Raw genomic sequence first — 21553 nt, forward strand, 5'->3', positions numbered from 1 at the left:
CCCACACCACACACACCCCAACACCCCTACAGCACACACACACACACCCCAACTGCCCACACACCCCCACACACCCCAATCCCCCCACCTGTAGCACTGCTCACCAAGCCCTGCAGGAAAGCTACTTTTCTTCCTTTGTTTGATTCCAAATCTAGCTGGGGGATTTTCCAGGCTACAAAGTTCACTGTAAGAGCACCTTTGCTGTTTGTGTCACTGAAGAGGAAATGTCACTGGGCATGGCATTTAGAGTCATAGAAACCCACTCAGCAAATGATTCATTAGTTTCTGTGGGGAAGACGTTGGTGAGAACTATTTGTTTTGTGTGCTGCTCTCAGAGTTCAGAAAAACAGTTCATACCCCATGGATTTGCTGCTCAGGAAACTCATCAAGACACATGGGGCCTTCCATTTCCCATTTTTCCTGGCCACATACTCAACCAATTTCTGGGGGTTGGGGGCACAAATTAGTACTAGAATACAAGCAGCATTAGGCCAACCCACTACAATTTTCCTGTAATCTGTAGAAGAAAACTAGAGGCAGAGGCAAATGTCCTCCAACTACCAGAAGAGTCATTTTGAATTTAAATTAAAACACTCTGTTCCCTGTAGCAAATAGATTATTATATGGATGATATTACAAATTTGACATTTGCCTGTTTTGTGAAGACTGAGTCTATTCTGTGGCCATGTCCCAGGAACACCAAACTCCAAGCTCACTGCCAGCTCCTTCAGTGGGGCTTCTGAACAGTGGTGTCAGCTCACTGTCAACACACTGCACAGCAAAGATCTTGGAGTTTAACTTGAACCTTCCTAGCCTTTGCAGACCCACTTACTGAGTCTAGGATCACTGTGTAAAAATAATTACTTTAACATTCCATCATAAGACTGAAAGGTCAAAGAATTGTCAAATCATACTTTCTCCTTCAAAGTTGATAAAATATTTATATGACATATAGTTTATTTTAGTTTTATCAGCCCCTCATCAAAATCCTTTACAATTATAAATATATGCAGTCAGTCACACAGATGTCCAACCATCTAAAGAAGACTCTATTCTCCTAAACAAATACAAAAAGAAGGAGAATGCCCAAAACTTGTTATTTTAGACCACAAGCGCTTGCTGGGAAGTCTCTTGTGTATCTATCTTGATTTATTTATACATTTTTGAGTTTGTTAGGAGAGATTTTTTGAGTTTTACTTGTGAAGTATACATTTTTCCTAACTCGCACTTTTCTAAAAAATGATTTTAGTAGTCATATAACATAAGTATAAAAACTAAAAAAAAAATACTGTCTGAACTAAGGACCTAATACATATGTAACAGTTTCTTCAGGTACATTGTCTGACATTTCCATCTAGAAAGACTGTGTTAAATGTTAGAGAATGATCCACAATAGCCGTGCTTTCAGCTTGGCATAAGTGAGTTTGCTGAGTACAAGGGAGCAGAGTAAAAGTACAGAATAGCAAGTGACAGGACAGTAGAGCGTCAGAGTACATGCCCTAATGAAGCGCTCAGCTGAGACTTTGGCCAACAGAGGGGGCCAGGCAGAACTCTCCTCCTGAGACCATTCTCCCTATAGGCTTCTTAAGGTAGTTGAGGCTTGCTTTGGGAAGGTTCCTGGAAATAAATGTATCTTCCAGTTGTGTTTAAGGACAAGGTGTTTTCTGTCTAGCAGTTCAGTCCCTTCATTTTGCCAAGGACATGGTACTTTATTCCTGGGCCATTGAGCTGTTCTTTTACTTCATTCTCACAGGGCCAGTGGCTAGCCTTTCTCTAGACCCAAGGTCTTAGAGGATATAAGACAAAGAAGCTTGAGTTGAAGTCATTGAGGGGACAACCCACATTTCTAGAGACAGCTTCTAAGTGAGCTTAAAGAGCACATAACAATTTGCTAAAATAATATCATTACAGATTCACTTACTAACTTATTTAGTTTTATCCAATGGGGGACAGATTCTCTACCTTTTTCTGCTTTTATTATTTATTTATTTATTTATTTATTTATTTATTACCACATTTTAAACATAGTTAAGGTATACTTTTAGTAACATAAGTTCTTCTGATGGATTACAGTCACCAGATCTAAGTTGTGCAATTTCAGCAATAATCCATGGAAATGATTGACTTTTACAGTGCTTCATCCCATGTCACCATGATATTTCCAGCTTTCAAATAATGATGCTAACCTCGATTAAATCAACATTATCTCTTATTCCTCACATCTCAGTTTGTTAAGATGCAAACATTATTTTGTTTCCTCAAACTGTTATCCTATTGGTAGATCTTGCTTCTTCTCTGCCAGCCAGAATCTCAGGCAAAGGCCTGAGAATTAAGAGACAGAATGGAGTAGAACATCTTTATTTCTGTTAGTAAGTAGAATGGTATTTGATTTCTGTTCCCAAGCATGTATACCCTTCCTGTGAGTGTAGACTTTAACCTCCGAAGCACGGAAGTTTGCTTCCATGGAAACAAACACAATGTTATAGAACCAGAAGACAAGAATTCTACTTGGATATTTTGGATTCCTTGTCCCCTCCCCCACATTTCCACTGGAATGGAGGAATAGTGCTGGTTGGGATAACTTCTCCACTACCAAGGGGAAGTTGGTAAACTCTTCCATGATGGACATAATGAAAGGGATGTTTGAAAGACAAGAGATCACTGAGGGCATTGCTTAGCATTGGCGTGTAGAGGAAAACAAAGCAGCGTGAACCCTTCAAGGATAAGTTTCTCCCTCTCCTCACAGTGTGAAGAGCCACAACCATCTAAGGTATGTGACAAAGGCAAAGGACACAGAATGAGAAGTGGAAAGAGGTAGTTCTACCAGACCTATAACTGACCTATAACTCAGATCTTTATGTTTTGGTATAAGTGCATATATCTATATACTTCAATATATTTTATTTCAAGACTCATAGTGACTTCCTCCTCTTCCTCCTTCTTTTCCTCCTCCATCCTCTTCCTCTTTCCCCTCCTCCTTCTTCCTCTTTTCTCAACTTAACACAATTTAGAGTTATCTGGGAGGAGGAAATGCCTTCATCAAATTGCCTATAAGGAAGTCTGTAGAGTATTTTCTTGGTTAATGATTAGTGTGGGGGATCTGACCCATACTAGGTGGGGTGCTAACCTTGAGCAGGTGGTGCTGAGTGGTATAAGAACAAGCTTAGGATGGGTAAGATTCTGTACAGAATGCTCCAGAAGGCTGTGTTTGTGTATAACAAACACTAAAAGGCCGTGTTTGCTCATATAACACAAACAAGCTGTGTGTGTCTTAAAGATGGGTAAGGAAGGCATTCTTGTCAGAACATTCTAAGACAGGCTTGGCAGCATGTGTATAGTAGAGGATTGCAAATTCGATCATCAGTAGGAGGAGAGGACCTCGGCCCTGTAAAGGTTCTGTGCCCCAGTGTAGGGGAATGCCAGGGCCAGTAAGTGGGAGAGGGTGGGGTAGCAGGCATGGGGAGTGGGGAGGCAACAGGGGTTTGTTCTTGTTTTTGTTTGTTTGTTTGTTTTTTGGAGGTTGATGGCGTTCGGCTCGCAGCAGGCGCGTCCACAGACACCAGACACAAACAGCTCTAAGTTTAGGAGGTTTAATTGGGAGGGGGAGTGAGGACCGCAGCGCGGGAAGAGAGAGGAAAGAGAGAAGAAAAAGAGAAAGAGAGAGAGAGAGCACTCATATATATATATATATATCTCATGACGTAACAGCCCAGGTAAAGGTGGGAGCTGAACCCAATCAATTCTGGGAATATCCATTGTCTTGACAACAGGTCTGTGGGCCCGCCCACATCTGCCATGCTGGGTGCTAACAGAGGGGAAACCTGGAAAGGAGAAATTTACATGTAAATAAAGAAAGTATCTAAAAATAAATAAATAAATAAAAGTGGGGGGAGATGTGGAGAGCCTTTTGGGATGCTGCCTGGCAGTAATCTGACATTGGCCAATGACAAGGAAATGGGCCTCTTGGCAGGAATCTGACATTAGGCCATGACAACGAAGTAAGTTCAGGCAGGGACCTGACACTGGCCAAGGACAAGGAAGTAAGAATCTGATTTTAGGATAGAACAAAAGAAGTAGGGTTCATGCAAGATTTTGGGCTTGGGCAAGGTATTTTGAAGTAGGCTCAGGTATTTTGGTCATTCTGACGGAATGTAAACAACTGCCACCGGACTTTGCTTACTGCCTTGCTAGTTCCTTATTGTACTGCTCATCCTTAATACTTACATGTAATTAAAAGGGTATAAAAGTGAATCGGGAAAAATTAAACTTGCCTTCAGTCTCAGAATTGACTGAAGCCATGCTGCATGAAAAAATAAAATAAAAAAGAAGTTAGCATGAGCAAGCCATAGGAACACAAGCACTCCTCCATGACCTCTGCAACAGTTCCTGCTTCCAAGTTCCATCCTTGAGTTTCTGCCCTAACTTTCCTTAGTGGTGAACGGTGATATGATGTGGAAATATAAGCCAAACAAACACCATTCCTCCACAAAGTTCTTATTAATCATGGAATTTTATCACAAAAATAGAAACCCTAACTAAGACAATATGAGTATCAAGTTCATACCTACAGTGAAGAACTGTGTATGTCAACTTGACTTGATGAACACAGGGCCACCAGGTATCTGAAAATATTTTTTCCTGGCTACATCTATGATTTTCCAGATGAGATTAGCACTTAAGTCCATAGACATAGCAAAGCAGATGGTTTTCCCATTGTGGTAATGTCATCCCATCTGTTGAGGGCCTGATAGAACAGAGGTGGAGATGGACTCAGAAAGGAAAGTTTTCTTTTCTTGCACATTAACATTAACTTGCATCTTCAGCTCTTTTTGTTTTCTGGCCTCTGTACTTGGAAGCACCGACTCTCCTGGATAAATAAAAGGGATAGGTTCAATTTCTCTGAGAATTATAATTGATACTCAAGCCTTACCTCAGCTTGCCCTAAGGCCAGGTGCCTTCAGTTCCTTCCAGTAAGTATATGCATGATATATCTAAGGACTTACTGAGTGTCCTGATTCAGAATAGGAAAATACCTGAATATCAGAGATAGAGGTGGTTTCTATCTTCCACCAAGGCCATTGACAAGATCCAAGCCCCAGAGAAAGACTGGATGTGAAAATCAGAGAGATAAAATCACTGATAGGAATATTAGCACCCGGAATATTCTGTGTAATGTGTGATGCTTTGGATTCTGGTAGTTAGTAATTTTATGGAAATTATGAGAGGCCTAAAATCTAACCCTGTGTTGAATGTGATATCACTCTGGCAAAATGGTGAATAAAGAAACGCAATGAATCTGGTGTGTTCTCCTCCTTGGGGCAGCAGAGCCTCTTATTAAGCAAGGATATAATCTTTCATCCATCTGTACCTTCTTTTCTTTTACTTTCAACATTTGATCATTCATTTGCTATAAAGACTCTCATCATTCATGTTTGACTAGATTCTTAGAGGTTCTTAAGGATAGCCTATAGCTCTTGGCTGTCTGTTCCTGGCATTTTTCTTTGGCTTCCTCCATTCTCTTGGCAAAAAGCTTAGAATATTCTGCAGCCTTCCCCTTATTTTCCTTTGAGAATTGTCTCTTCATGGCAGTACATCAATGGTTGTGTTGCAGAAGAGAGATAGTAACAAATGCTGAGTCTTGGGTGCTTATGGTCCTAGACTTCTACCTGCCATTGTATATGGGACTTGTGACAACACATTAGTGGGATTCATCTTCTTTAGTGTGGTGGAAAACTTGGCAGATTCTGCTAGCTCTTTTGGATCTCAATCCACTAAGTAACAGCAGCATCTGTCAGTCCAGGAATCTCTCTCCCTCTCTCTCTCTCTCTCCCTCTCTCTCTCTCTCTCTCTCTCTCTTTCTCTCTCTCTCCTTCTCTGTCTCTGTCTCTCTGTCTCTCTTTCTCTCTCCTTCTCTGTCTCTGTCTCTCTGTCTCTCTTTCTCTCTCCTTCTCTGTCTCTGTCTCTTTCTCTCTCTCCTCTGTCTCTGTCTCTGTCTCTCTTTCTCTCTCTCCTCTGTCTCTGTCTCTCTTTCTCTCTCTCTCCTTCTCTGTCTCTGTCTCTCTGTCTCTCTTTCTCTCTCCTTCTCTGTCTCTGTCTCTCTGTCTCTCTTTCTCTCTCCTTCTCTGTCTCTGTCTCTCTTTCTCTCTTTTTCCTTCTCTGTCTCTGTCTCTCTGTCTCTCTGTCTCTCTGTGTCTCTGTTTCTGTCTCTGTCTCTCTCTCTCTCTCTCTCTCTCTCTCTCTCTCTCTCTGTGTGTGTGTGTGTGTGTGTGTCTCAACAATAAAGTTGAGAACATTAAGATTGACAAATTGGCTTCCACAATACATCTTGGACCAGACTTGTGTTTCCTCTCTCCAGTTTGAATTCTTGGTCTATATCAAGAATGCCTCTTACTCAACCGTAGACAGACTCCATTCAGTGTTAAGACACCTGACTTCTTGGGAAATTCTGGCATGTTGTTCCTACCACTGATTCAGACCATACAATCCTTTCCTTGGTTCTCCCAGAGCATCAGTAGAACTTCTTTGGCTATCATTTCTCAGAGAAAGCATGAAGCTTGTGTTCATTGTCCACTTCAATGAATTCCAGACAGCCAGTGGCTTGGAAAGAGATATTCCGTTTTATTTTGTGGGCAGCCAACTATCTAGGAGATTCCATTAAAAAGATAGAGAAAAAGAGTGTGTGTGTGTGTGTGTGTGTGTGTGTGTGTGTGTGTGAGAGAGAGAGAGAGAGAGAGAGAGAGAGAGAACCTTATTTTCTGCTAAAAATGAAGGGGATCAAGGTGCCTAACAGGGGAATGAACAAAGAAAATCTCAACCATTGAAAGATTTATCATTCAAATAACTGGCTATTTTACTGAAGTAATAAACAAATGATATGATTGAACTATTCTAAGAGGTTCTGATGAACAGATGAACAGTAATTAGTCTTCTAATTATTAATTACTAATTAAGAATTACACTTCTTAAATGTTAATCTATGCTAAGAATATATTCAGTCTGGCAACAAGAGCTCAAAATACCTAAAAATTTCACCTTATTCCTTTTGGCTTTCATCAGATTGCTAATTTTGTTAGCAGTCAACTTCCCAATCACCATTGTAGCTCAGACTAAGGCTAATATTTTTTATATGAAAGAATTAGTGGAATTAAAGTGAAAAAGATCAAGAAAATATGTACTCACCTCTTTTTAGTTTTCAATACACCTTGACCACAGTTACCCTCCCTCCAATCCTTCCATTCCACCCTCCATCTTCCTCAGATACACTCCTCAACTGTTTTCCTTCAGAAAAGAGGGGGCCTCCCAGGGATATCCACTGAACACAGCATTACGATATACAATAAAACTAGATATTAATTCTCATATCAAGCAAGGCTCAGCAAAGAAACCTAGTAGGAGAAAAAGGGTCCCAAGAGCAGACAAAAGAGTCAGATACACTCTATTCCCACTGTTAGGAATCACAAGACCTAGGCTTTGTGATTATTGCTTCAGTCTCTGTGAGGCTCTAGGAGCCCTGCTTTGTTGATTCTGTGGGCTTCATTCTCCTGGTGTCCTTAATCCTTCTGGCTTCTTCAATTCTTCCTTCTCTTTTTCCACAGGTTTTCTCAAGCTACAGGGGAGGAAACCAACTGGAAATCTCTAATTTGGGCTCTTTCTCCACCTGTTTGGCTGAGGGTTTCTGCATCTGCTCCCATTAGCAACCAGTAGAAACCTCTCTGATGACAATTGGTCTATGCACCAATCTATGAGTAATAAGAGTATTATTCGGAATCATTTTTTTTTTTTTTTTTTTTTTTTTTTTTTTTACTTTTTAGGTCTCTGACTTATCCAGCCTTTAGTTTCTGGCTATCCAGGCAGTGTTCCCTCTGCTGGTATGGGCCTCAAATTAAACCAGTTATTATTAGCCCATAGAAGTTCTGTGCCTCTATTCCCCCAGAACATCTTGCAGGCTGAGTATATTATATGTCAAAGTTTTGTGGCAGGGTTTGTGTCCCAGTCTAACCACTAGAAGCCTTGCCTGATTACAGGGGATGGCCAGTTCTGGCTTTAAATCCTCCATTATTGGGAGTCCTAACTATACTCACTCCTTTGAGAATTCTTTGTTCAAATTTGTAAGTCTTTTTATTGAATTATTTGTTTTCTTGATATCTAGTTTCTTTAATTATTTAGGTAATTATAAATTATATATGTATACACACACACATATATATGTATATATCTAGTTAGTTAGTCCTCTATCAGATGAGGAGCTAGTAAAATGTTTTCCCATTTCTTATTTTGTCCTATTGACAGTGTCCTTTGCACTAAAAACGTTTTCATTTTTGTGAGGTCCTTTTTATTAATTGTTGATCTTAGTGCCTGTGCTAGCAGTGTTCTCTTCAGGAGGTTATTTCCTGTGCCAATGCAATTGAGACTGTTCTCCACTTTCTCTTCTATCAGGTTCAGTATAGTTTGTTTTATGTTGAGATCTTTAATTCTCTTGCACTTGAATTTTTTTCACAGTAATAAATGTAGATCTATTTGTATTTTTTATGTGCACACATCTGTTGTATGCCTTTCCGTCCAGTGGAAATAAGGAGGCAAACAACGAGCTCTTCTCCATGCAGTTTAATCAGGAACCTTCATTTTTACTTCTTCTCTAGCTAGCTTCTTTTATATTCTTCTATATCTTCTTCTTACATCTTACTAGTTACATCTTTCTACTTTCTTCTTACTTACTCCTATTTCCTATTAACTCCTATTCTCTACATCTTACTACATACATCTTACTTCTATTCTTATTCTTACATCTTACTTCTATCCTTACATCTTACTTCTATCTTTACATCTTACTCCTATTCTTACATACATCTTACTTCTATATCTACATACTTACTCACTATTCCTACTCTTATTCTTATTCTTATTCTTACATACATCTTACTTCTATTCCTACATCTTACTTCTATTTTATTTCTATCCTTACATCTTACTTCTATCCTTACAACTTACTTCTATCCTTACATACTTACTCCTAATTATCATTCTCAGCCCCCAGCCCTTGTGGGTTAAACACTTTCCCTGGTCCCAATCATCATCGGCTACGTGGCAAAGCACAATAGGCTGCGGGAAAATCACGTCAGCTTGCATCACAAACTAGAGGCACTCAGCTTTTCCAACTTAGGGCTTGTTTAACAATGCTCTCTGCTCTGGCAGGAGACCAGGTGTTCAATATATATATATAGGATGGCAGCTGCGGCTCCCCACACACATCCAGTTAGACCTGAACCATTTGTTGAAGATATTTTCTTTTTACCATTGTCTTTCTGGCTTCCTTATCAGAAATTGGGTGTTCATAGTTGTGTAGATTTATGCCTGAGTCCTCAAATCAGTTCCATTGATCAACCTGTCTATTTTTAATGCCAATATCATCTAGTTTTTATCACTATTGCTCTGTAGTACATCTTGAAATCAGGGATGATGATACCTCTGGAAGTACTTTTATTGTTCAGCGTTGTTTTAGCTTTCCTTTTGAGTGTTGTTCTTTCAAGGTCTGTAAAGAATTGAGTTGGAATTTGATGAGGATTGCATTGAATCTATGGATTCCTTGTGGTAGGATAGCCATTTTTACAATTGATTTTTATAATCCACTGTGCATTGGGAGTTCTTTCCATCTTCTGATACCTTTTTCAATTACTTACCTCAAAGACTTGAAGTTTTAACTATGCAAGTCTTTTGCTTGCTTAGTCAGAATTACCACCCCAAGATATTTCATATTATTTGTAGGTATTGTGATGGTATAGTTTTTTCTGATTTCTTTCTCAATCTGTTTGTCATTTGTATATAGAAGGGTTATTATTTTTTTTTTTTTAGTTAATTTTATATTCAACCACTTTGCTGAAGGAGTTTTTCAGCTGTAAGAATACTCCATGGTAATTTTTTGGGGGGGTGGGGAGGTGGCTTATATATGATATGTATACTAACATATCATCTGTAAATAAGGATACTTTAACTTCTTCCATCCCAACTTGTATCCCAACTTTATCTCCTTCAGTTCTCTTATTGTAGAACTTCAAGTACTAGACTGAATAGATATGGAGAGAATGGACAGCCTAGTCTAGTTCCTGATATTAGTGACTGCTTCAAGTACTTTAGGGTGATAGGCCTATTCAATTTGTGTATGCATTCTTAATTTTTTAAAATATTTATATATGCCTTAAACAGCTCAATGGCTGGCATACTTCTTTTATTTTATTAAATATTTCAAATTTTATCCCCTTTCTTCATTTCCCCTTTCTTCATTTCCCCTGAAAACCCCTCTATCCCATCCCCCCTCACCCTGCTCACTAATCCATCCACTTCTGCTTCCCTGTCCTGGCATTCCCCTACACTGGGGCATTGAACTTTGACAAGGCCAAGAGGCCTCTCCTTTCATTGATGTCCCACAAGGCCATCCTCTGCTCCATATATAGCTGAAGCCTTGAGTCCCTCATTGTGTACTCTTTGGTTGGTGACTTAGACCCTGGGAGCTCCAGGGGTACTGGTTGGTTCATATTGTTGTTCCTCCTATGGGGCTGCAAACCCCTTCCGCTCCTTGGGTCCTTTCTCTAGCTCCTCTATTGGGGACCCTGTGCTCAGTCCAATGGAGGGCTGTGAGCATCCACTTCTGTGTTTGTCAAGCACTGGAAGAGCCTCTCAGGAGACAGCTATATCAGACTCCTATCAGCAAGCATTTGTTGACATCCACAATAATGTCTGTGTTTGATAATGTCTTTTTGTTGTTGTTTTTGTTTTTTTGAGACAGGGTTTCTCTGTATAGCCCTGCCTGTCCTGGAACTCACTTCTATAGACCAGGCTGGCCTCAAACTCAGAAATCCACCTGCCTCTGCCTCCCAAGTGCTGGGATTAAAGGCAAGTGCCACCACTGCCTGGGTAACTGTCTATTCTTAATTTAACTTTGGTAAGTGGTATCTATCATGAAAATTATCCATTTCTTTGACTTTTTCTAATTTTGAGAAGTCTGGGTTTTTAAAGGAAGACCTAATGATTCTTCGGACTTCCTAGGTGTTATTGTTATGCCGCTTTTCATTTCTAATTTTGTTCATTTTTTCTTCTCTCTCCATCTTTTACTTAGTTTGTATAAAAGTTTGTCTATCTTTTTTGATTTTCTCAAAAAAACAACTGTATCTTTTATTGGTTCATTGTACTATTCTCTTTGTTTCTATTTTATTGATTTCAGCCCCCAGGTTTTCCCTGACATATACTCTACTTGGATATACTTATTTCTTTTTATTTTAGAACATTCAGGTGTGCTGTTAAGTTGCCAGTATGGGATTTCTCCAGTACTTTTATATAAGTATTCAGTGCTATGAACTTTTCTCTTAGCACTGTTTTCAATGCAGCCCATAAGTTTGGGTATATTGTGTCATTTTCATTGAATTCTAGAAAGTCTTCAATAAGTTTTCTTTATTTCTGTCGTATCCTAGCAGTCATTCAGTAGAGACTTGTTCAGTTTCCATGAGATTCGAGACTTTCTGTTGTTGAATTGCAACTTGAATCTGTAGTGATCTGATATATGGGGGAATATTTCAAATTTCTTATATCTTTGAGACTGGCTTTGTGATGGAGTATGTGGTCATTTTTAGAGTAAGTTTCCTGAAGTGCTGAAAAGAAGAAATATTCGTTTATGTTTGGGTGAAATGTTCTTGTAGATATCTGTTAGATTCATGTGGTTTATATGCCTGTTAATTCCAGTACTTTATTGTTTATTTTTTGGCTGGATGGTCTGTCCATTGGTGAGGGTGAGTATTAAAGTCTCCCACTCTCAATATGTGAAAGAAAATGTGTGTTATTTAAGCTTTAGTAATGACTCTTTTACAAAGTTGGTAACCTTGTGCTTGGGCCATAGATGTTAAGAATTAAAATGTAATCTTGGTGAATTTTTCCTTTGATGAGTATGAAGTGTCCTTTGTCATGTCTTTTGATTAATTTTGGTTAGAAGTCTATTTTATTAGATATCTGAATGGCTACACCATCTTGTTTCTTGGGTCCATTTGCTTGGAAAATCTTTTTCCGGTGTCGTTGACGTTGAAATGTGTTTCTTTTATGAAACAGTAAGGTAGATCTTGTTTTGCATCCATTCAGTTAGTCCATTTCTTAATATGGATCTGAATCTATTTGTATTGACATATATCAATTGCAATTGATTGTTAATTCTTGGTTTTTGTTGTTTTTGTTGAGGATGGTGGTGGTGGTAGGGTGGTGGTTGTAGTAGTGTGTGTGTGTATGTGTGTATGTGTTTCCTTTTTCTTTGTTTTGCTGATGTGGGATTATTTCCTGATTTGTTTTCCTCTTGGGTTTAGTTAACTTCTCTAGATAGGTTATTTCTAGTACCTACTGTAGGGATTTATAGATAAATCTCATTTAAATTTGACTTTATCATGGTATATCCTCTTTTCTACTTCTATGGTGATTGAAAGTTTTCTGGGTATTGTAGTGTACACTGGCATGTGTGGTCTGTAAGTGTCTTGTACCTATACATTTCCATCTTTAGGTTTGGAAAATATTCTTCTATGATTTTGTTGGAAATATTTTCTGGGCCTTTGATCTGGGATTCTTTTCCTTCTATTGCTATTATTCTTAGGTTTGCTCTTTTTATAGTGTTCCAGATTTCCTGGATGTTTTATGTCAGGAATTCTTTAAATTTAAGATTTTAATTTGACCAGTGTATCTATTTACTCTATTTTATCTTCAGTGCCTGAGATTCTCCCTTCCATTCCTTGTATTCTACTGGTGATTTTTGCCTCTGTAGTTCCTGTTTGCCTACTTAGATTTTTCCATTTCCCAAATTCTCTCAATTTGTGTTTTCTTTATTATTTGTATTTTCAGTTTTAGGGCTTGAATGATTTTATTCATTTCCTTCAACTTTTTGGGTTTTTTTTCCTTAGGTTTCTTGACATTCTTTAAGAGATTTATACATTTCCTCCATATTTATTTTTGTCTCTTTCTTAATTTCTTTAAGAGATTTATTCATTTCCTGTTTAAAGAACCTCAATCATCTTCATAAAGCTGATTTTAAGGTCATTTTCTTATGTTTCAACTGTGCTGGAATATTCTGGGCTTGCTATAGTAGTAGGATAGCTAGGCTTTGGCAATGCCATATTGCTTGGCTTTTGTTTATTGAGTTCTTATGTTGGCATTGATGCATCTGGGTTTGGGGTGATTATAGGTTTAGGTGCCATTTTCTGAGTTTGTCCTTTTTGGATGGATGTTTTGTTCCTTGGTTTCAGTTTGCTCTCTGGTCTTCTGGCCTGTGTCACCTGTAGTTAGTTGAGCAGGTGGTCTTTACTTAAATTGGGGACTGGACTTCGAGTGGCTCTCTGGCCTCTGGTCCATCAGGGTTTCTCCTCCTGAGTTTGGGGCTGAGACAAGGTGACTCAGAGTAGGTGGGGACTGGTGCTGGGGTGAGAGGCCACTAACAGAGTAGGGAAGTTTAGTAGGTGGTGGACTTCTTGAGGTCTGCGTGGTCTGTGGTAGAACAGGAAGTGTCCATCTATTATTTAATTAAAATAAAAGGAAATTGTCTCTTTTCTTTCTGTTTTCTTTTGCTTCAACTGAGGACATAGATGTGGTAGCTTAAACAAAAATAATCATGCTTGGCTGTGAGGAAAAGGGGACTGAGACCTATCATAGCCATAGTAATATCAGACTGTTAATATATATGAGAAGGTGGTCAATACACTTCAATCTTACTTGAGCCTCTGTTCTATTACATACATTAAAATATGCTCAGAAAAAAAGACACAAGAAGCTTATGATCTTCTGATCCAATAAAAATTTATAATTGGAAGGATAGTGATACATATATGTGAAAGGATGGGGAGAACAACAGAAGTTAAAGAATTAAGTACGAATTCCCACACGGATGGGGGGGGTGGTGGGAATTAGGTAGGAGAGTGGGTAGATTAATCAAAACTAAGAAAATCCATATGCTGTATCAATTTTTTTATATATAAATCCCAGGTGTATGATTTCACTACTGCCTTAATGTTCTGGGTTCCAGAATGAAAAACAGACATGCAGCTTTTATATTTTGATATGCCTTAAACAGCACGACAGTTGGGCCATTTCCTAATCTCTGCATGGTTAATCTACCTCCTACTGATAATCCCAAGTTATTACTTATTAAATTCTATATTCTACCCTGGATCTCAAGTGCTTCCCACCTGGGCCACTCTCTCCCGGCTCCTTCACAGGTCAGTTATGCTTCCCTGTCCCCCACTGTTCTCACGCATGGTGTTTCTCCTCCTCTTCTCTCCACCCCCCACCCCTGGCATGATAGATTTCTTTCTCCTCCTCCTCTCTCCATCCCACGCCTGGGAATCCTAAAAGTCTCACTTCTGTCCTGCCCAGCCATTGGCTGAGACATCTTTATTTACAATCAGAACCAATTGGGGACAGGTTCCCAGAAACTACATGCATTCTCCTACAAACAGTTTTTGGGGAGTGTGATTACCATTCATAATACCAAGAGCTACATTATGCAAATCCCCTGGTTTGTAAGCTAATTACAAAATATTTTAAATTGAGTTTGAACAAAAGAACCCTGCATGTGAGTACAATGTTGTTCCTGGAAAACACAGGCTGTTATGTAAAAAGTTCAAGCATGGGATACTTCCTTATGAGAAAGTCCTGGATGTCCCTAAAATAACACAGACTGTTGCTATTGTTCTTACTTGGCCACCACACCTAGATGATAAGCCTCTACTGCTGAAGATACTATGTAATTTGGTTTCAGGACAGAGAAATCAATTTCAAACTGATTAGAAAAATTTCTGCCTGCTAGATTCGTTTTTATAATGCTGGAAGGTACTATGCAAGTCACTGAGTGGGAGTGGGACAGTGATAGTCTCATCTAGCTCTATAACATACATGGTAAAATATCAACCTTTTACATAAGATGTCCCTAATACTGCAATAATACTATCACTGTTACAGGGGCAATCAATCTTTCTGATTGGATCCAAGGGTCTGTTTCACAGAATGAAATTCATGTATAGTACTGTAAACATTGTGAAAAGTTCATTTGCTGAGGAGGTCATAGGTACTAGAGGAGAACTATGGCTAGCAAACTTTTAAAATATTTATGTTAATACCTATAGATTTGTGCTTTTGTTCAGTCTTCTGGAGTGGCAGTGCTTAATAAAGACTCATAACTACTCAGTGTTGAGAAAAAGTGAGGGCTAAGGAACTATTTATTCCTAAATGAAACATCTTTATCAAGTCTATCCCTCAGACTCAGGGAAAACCCCAGAAGGGGAGATGGGGAGTAAGAGTTGAAATAACAAGGAATGCTATGAGGAGCTATCTTCTGGACATGGCATGAATCATGTATTCATGGACTCATAGCAGGTGGTGTTGTCTGTAGAAGATCAAGCCAATCAACATTCTAGCATGGAGGGGGAAGGGCTTCCAAGACTCTATCCTTATGTGAGGAGCCATTGGCAGTTGATAGAAGCAGAAGTAGGGAGAGTCACTTTTTGGGGAGTGTAGTTATTTGTAGATTGCCCCATACTCTGGTGGATGGCTCATACCCATAGGCATGTATATGGTTAGCACTAACTGGAGTCAGTACTAAAGATATATGAAGTTAAAAAGATGTATTAGGGAAGGGACCTGGGAGTTGAATGGAGGAAATGGAAGGGAATATTATCAAAATACACACACACACACACACACACACACACACACACACACACATCTATGTTTAATAAAAGGAAGGGAAAAAATTGCATCCAAAGAACGATAAATACAAGGAGAATCAAAGTAAGACAAAGAAGGAAGGGAAGAAAGAGAGGGAGAAAGAGAGAGAGAGAGAGAGAGAGAGAGAGAGAGAGAGAGAGAGAGAGAGAGAGAGAGATATGAAGGCCTGTAGAGACAACATAAAAAGTAACAGATTCATATGATGCAAGTTTGAGAACCTGAGTTCAAATCATAGCAACCTACATAAACAGTTGGCTTTGGTTGGGCATGTCTATAACCCCAGAGCTCAGGGCCATCAGAGACAGGATTTTGGGGGATTGATAGCTGACAGTCTACTTCCAAATTCAGTGAGAGACCTTGTTTATAGAGGAATTATAATCCAGTAACATTGCTGCTCTGGCAAGGGACCACACACCTTTAATATTTCTGGCTGGAATAAAGACATGCCCTTAAGCACACACCTTTAAGGTAAAATTAATTTGTAGGAGGAAGTATCCATGTTTGAAAGTGATTTCTAATTGAGAGGCAAACAAAGTGACCAGCCAGAGAAAATTTTGATGGAATGAGTTAAAGATAGGATATGCCCAACTCTAACGAGAACAGTGCAGGAAAGAAAAGCTATTTAAGAGCACTTTAGGGAGAGAAAGTCAGTTCTGTTCAGGCAGTTGGAAGATGAGTCAGTGGAAGTCAGTGCTGTGAGTACAGTGCAGTGGAGTTGAGTTTATTCACGAGTTCATGCAGTTTAGTGCATATCAGTAGAGGCAGTTGAAGCCAAAGAATAAGAAAGATCCAGATGATTAGAAAAAATTGCCGAGTTAGTTTGAGGCCAAGCAGAGCAACTCAATGAGAATCTGAGAGAAGCCGTATTGGATCAGTCAGCTTGGAGAGGAGTTTGAGCCAGAATCGTTGAGTTGAACCAACCAGCCAGAAAGCAGAAAGAACTAGAAAGGATAACTTTTTCAACAGTAAGCCTCTGAGATGACAATTACATCAGGCAAACGAAAGTTACTTTTACCTCTGTTTCATGGAAATAAAATGGAGAATGATATAGACCAGGAACATGAATGCATATACACATACACCTCTCCCTGCCCTCCTCATGTCTGTCTGTCTCTCCAATACATGCACACTAAAACAATTGAATGTATATCAAAGAATGGCAAAGTCAGAGTGACTTTATTTCTCTGGTAGTGTGTTTCAAAGACAAGGCAAACATTAAAATGGGTAAATTCATCAAAGACTAAAGAGACAAATGCCATTTAGTCCATTCTGAAAGATAGCTGTAATTCTATTTCCCAACAGAACACTTTTTTTTTAAATTGGATATTTTATTTATTTACATTTCAAATGTTATCCCCTTTCCCAATTTCCCCTCGGCAAACTCCCTATCCCATCACCCCTAACCCTGCTTCTATGAAGATGCTACCCCACCCACCTCCCACTCCACCTCACCTCCCTAGCTTTCCTCTACACCAGGGCATCAAGCCTTCATAGGACCAAGGGCCTTCTCTCCCATTGATGCCAGAAAAGGCCCCTTCAACTCCTTCAGTCCTTCTCCTAACTCCTCCATTGGGGTCCCTGTGCTCAGTCCAATGGTTGGCTGTGAGCATCCACACCTGTATTGGTCAAATCTGGCAGAGCCTCTCAGGAAAAGACTGTATCAGGCTCTTGTCAGCAAGCACTTCTTGACATCATCAATAGTGTCTGAGTTTGGTGTCTGCATGTGAGATGGATCCCCAGGTTTGGCAGTCTCTGGGTGGCCTTTCCTTCAGTCTCTGCTCCACTCTTTATCCCTGTATTTTCTTTAGACAGGAGCAATTCTGGGTTAAATTTTTGGAGATAGGTGGGTGGCCCCATCCCTCAACTAGGGGACCATGCCTAACCTCTGGATATGGTCTCAACAGGTTCTCCATCCCTTTTGTGGGATATTTCAGCTAATGTCATCCCCGTGAGGTCCTCGGAGATTGTTGCTTTCCTGGCATCAGAGACTTTCTGGTTGCTATCCCCAGTTCCCCATCCCCCATTGCTATACACCTCTGTTCAATTTCCTGACCTTCTGTACACCTCCTCCATCTCCTCCCATACCTGATTCTTCCCCTCTTTTTCACTTCCCCCTCTTCTCTTCTTCCAAAGTCCTTCCCACCTTCTACTTCCCTTGATTATTTTGTTCCCCCTTTTAAGTAGGACTGAAGCATCCACTTTTTGGTCTTCCTTCCTCTTGAGCTTCATGTGGTCCATGAGTTGTATCATGGGTATTTCACACTCTTTGCCTAATAGCCACTTATCAGTGAGTACATACCATGTGTGGTCTTTTGTGGCTGAGTTACTTCACTCAGGATGATATTTTCTAGATCCATCCATTTGCCTGAAAATTTCATGAAGTAATTGTTTTTAATCATTGAGTAGTATTCCATTGTATAAATGTACCACACTTTCTGTATCCATTCCTCTGCTGAGGGACATCTGGGGTTGCTTCCAGCTTCTGGCTATTATAAATATGGCTGCTATGAACATAGTGGAGCATGTGGCCTCAGTCTGGCAGTTCCTCAGAAAATTGGACATGGACATGGACTACCTGAGAACCTAGTAATACCATTCCTGGGCATATACCCAGAAGATGCTCCAACATGTAATAAGGACACACACTCCACTATATTTATAGCAACTAATAGAACACTTAGAATTGTCTTCATTTATTTATTTGTGTAACTATGTCTTGTTTCTGACTTTCCTGTTTAAAGTCCCATTTACAAAGGGATAGTTGGTATAGAAAGACAAAAATAAATGGAAAAATGTCAAATAAAAGCAAATGAAACAAAGGACAAATAAGAGTGGAAATGAGACGAATTCATGGTAGCACAGTGAGGGTCTCTAAAACTGAGCATAAAGTGACTCTCCTTGAAAATTCAAAGAGGTTTCTCTATGTTCATGAATTACTGGATTCTATAATTTATATTTTATATGATTTACACACACACAAATATGAGTTTAAAGTCAGTTTGGGCTATATTTAATGTTGTCTTAAAACAAGAAAAAGGTCCTTCCCATTTGCATGATGGGCACACTTAATAACATATGGATCTTGTTTATTTCTTTCTCTGTTGATGATCTTATTAGCATTGTTGATCAATGCTTCCAAAAGAACATCCTAGTTCTGTTGAGTTCTAAGGATCTTTTAGATCACACCCTCTATTCTACTGGTACTAATTGTTGATGCAGGTTTTGTGCATCCTAAAGATGCTCTTTGCAATTGAGCTACATCTCTAGCTCTCCCATTGCTTTTGAAATTTGAAGCATGTCCTAGAGGCTAATTGGAGAACTGTAGAAATAATATCCATGCTGCATTCCAAACACTCCCTCCCCAGCAATTAAACATTTATGGAGCTACAGATAGACCCTCCAGGTGCTTAAGACAACCTTTGCTCCTTTTTGAGTAAGAGTGTAAGTCTTGAGGTCACCTTCAAGATTTGTCTCCATTTTGTCTGCATAGAATTGAAAGAGTCTCAGGGAAACCAGGTGGACTTGTTCTGATCAATTAGTCCTCTTTTATTGTGAAATTATCATGTTAAAAATAAAAGTGAATGGGTTTGATTTACATCCTTCCACAGTGCGAGAACTCACTGAGTAACAACTTTTGTTGCCTGTGCAAAGGGGTTTCAGTTGACATTGACAAAAAATCTTTCATTCATGTTTTACATATTATTATTACCTCTGTACTCACACTTCATACAGTAATTTCATGTATCTAAATGGACATGTGTAAATTACAAAATGTCTACAAAAGTGTTGAATAGGCCATGCAGCAAAGTTCAAGGAATATAAAGAAATCCTAGTGTATCTTGAGGCAAAAGAGATGTAGAGATAGTCATTGTGATATGGGAGTTAAATAATGAACACTGTTGGAGAGATGCTGCACAGAACCAAGCCACAGGATCACAGGTTTGAGCTGAGACTCAATATTGAGCTGAGATGCAGAGACAAGGAATAGGACCACAAAAGCCATGTGAGATGCAGAAACAGGTCCAGATAAACAGAGGCCAATGAATGACTAATTAGAGTCAGCTCTATCACAGTGGTGATGGTGTTGAATTGAAGCTCTTGGGAGAGTCAGGAGTTCTCTACCTGTCTATAATTTGATGCACATCCCAATTAATCAAAGGGCAAACTGATAAGGAATATTACCTAAATAGTTTTAGATGTCTCTCTTGTCCATGGGGTCCAGGTGAAGGGTGTTGCAATCTTCCACTTACTTTACTTTAGGAGCAATTTGTCAATCTTCATCTCATGAGTGTTGCTTTATATGTGAAGCTGTCCACATCCAAGACAATTTGAACATATGCAACATTGAATCTATTCTTCTTGTGAAATGGAGACACCCAGGTAAGGCACAGCAAGAAATCAAACAGGAAGCTTCATTGTTTTACAGTCTAAAGAATAACATTACAGGGCACCTGGTCTCAGCAACAATGAATTACCTCTTGTAATATTTTGCTAGATTGGGATGTAGAAGTTAGCTTTCAATGTATTCAAGCTGAAGGCAAGTGGGCTACAAATGTCATCTCCTTCAACTTGGAAGTTCTCCTGACCCAGATTCTCAGTTACTGGTTACAGGGATGATGGCTACTGATACATTCTTAATCCATGTATGTGCCAGTGATCAAGGAAACACATGAGCACATTTGATGTTTTTAGCCATCTTTTTTACATGAATTTATTAAATAATTAAGACCGATGGACATGAATTTATTAAATAATTAAGACCGATGAATTATAAACCAGTGTCACATGGAAAAAGTTTTTTGTTTGTTTGTTTAATTAGAGTCCTTGCAATGAAGATCATATTCTGTTGTGTGCTTTCTCAAAGTGAAGCAATTAAAATTAAGAACACATGACAGCAGAATACTTAGAAACTGGTCCTAGAGTCATTTATTAAACGGGCCTAACTCAGGTTAGCTCAATTGATTTATAACTTGAATCGAGCTCATTTTCTTGAAATGCATCAATAAATATAATGCAAAGAAAAGTCATTATAATGACTAAATTGAAGAAGGAGGAGGAGGAGAAGGAGAAGGAGGAGAAGAAGGTGTCTGGGTTGTGTCTTTTATGGTAAGGAGGGGAGCACCGAGCTCTGTCTTGGTTAATGGGTAGAATGTAGAAACAACTCTGAGTTGCAAGTGTATTGAAGGAAAGTAGGAGAGAAATTGTTGAGAGGAAAAGAGGAGCCAAACTGGAGCGGGGAGAGGAAAAGAGAGGAAGGGTAGAAGGCACTAGATGGGGAGGATATGTTCAGTGTACAGTACTGATCTGTACATTTCTTAAGTTACAAGGTATTAGAAGATGTGAAGTTTATTTAGAAGATTACATTTAGAGGCGTGTCTACAAAAGACTAATTTTACTTTGAAGAGTGCCAGATAAAAGAAATATTGTTAGATCGTTATTACAACCTCCCAAAGGGGGAAAAACTAGTAATAGGGATCTGTAGAGGAATAGAACTAGTAGAATGAATGTATATCTGTATCGATATCTATTTCTATCATCTAACTCTATCTATGTCATATATATCATACATTCTATATCATATATATGTCATATATTACACATATAATTCTTATATATTTACAAATATCGTAATTATTTAAATCTATTTTGTTAATATATGTATATATGTCACATATATGTATATGTACATATATACATATATTAACAAAATAAGCCAGGCAGTCGTGGTGCATGCCTTTAATTCCAGCACTTGGGAGGCAGAGGCAGGTGGATTTCTGAGGCAGATTTCAAGGCCAGCCTGGTCTACAGAGTGAGT

At 39.0% G+C, this 21553-nt stretch overlaps 1 long non-coding RNA gene across 1 annotated transcript in view; it reads left to right on the plus strand.

The window, feature by feature from the left end:
* Window positions 1-2543: 2543 nt before the first annotated feature.
* The window catches only part of LOC116086906, a 29955-nt gene continuing 10945 nt past the window's right edge, over window positions 2544-21553 (plus strand). Inside the window, exon 1 of the long non-coding RNA XR_004117181.1 lies at window positions 2544-2770. This is a non-coding gene — a long non-coding RNA (uncharacterized LOC116086906). The remainder of the gene's footprint in view (window positions 2771-21553) is intronic.

Source organism: Mastomys coucha, unplaced genomic scaffold (genome assembly GCF_008632895.1).
Source record: "Mastomys coucha isolate ucsf_1 unplaced genomic scaffold, UCSF_Mcou_1 pScaffold13, whole genome shotgun sequence".
Classification (NCBI taxonomy): Eukaryota; Metazoa; Chordata; class Mammalia; order Rodentia; family Muridae; genus Mastomys; species Mastomys coucha.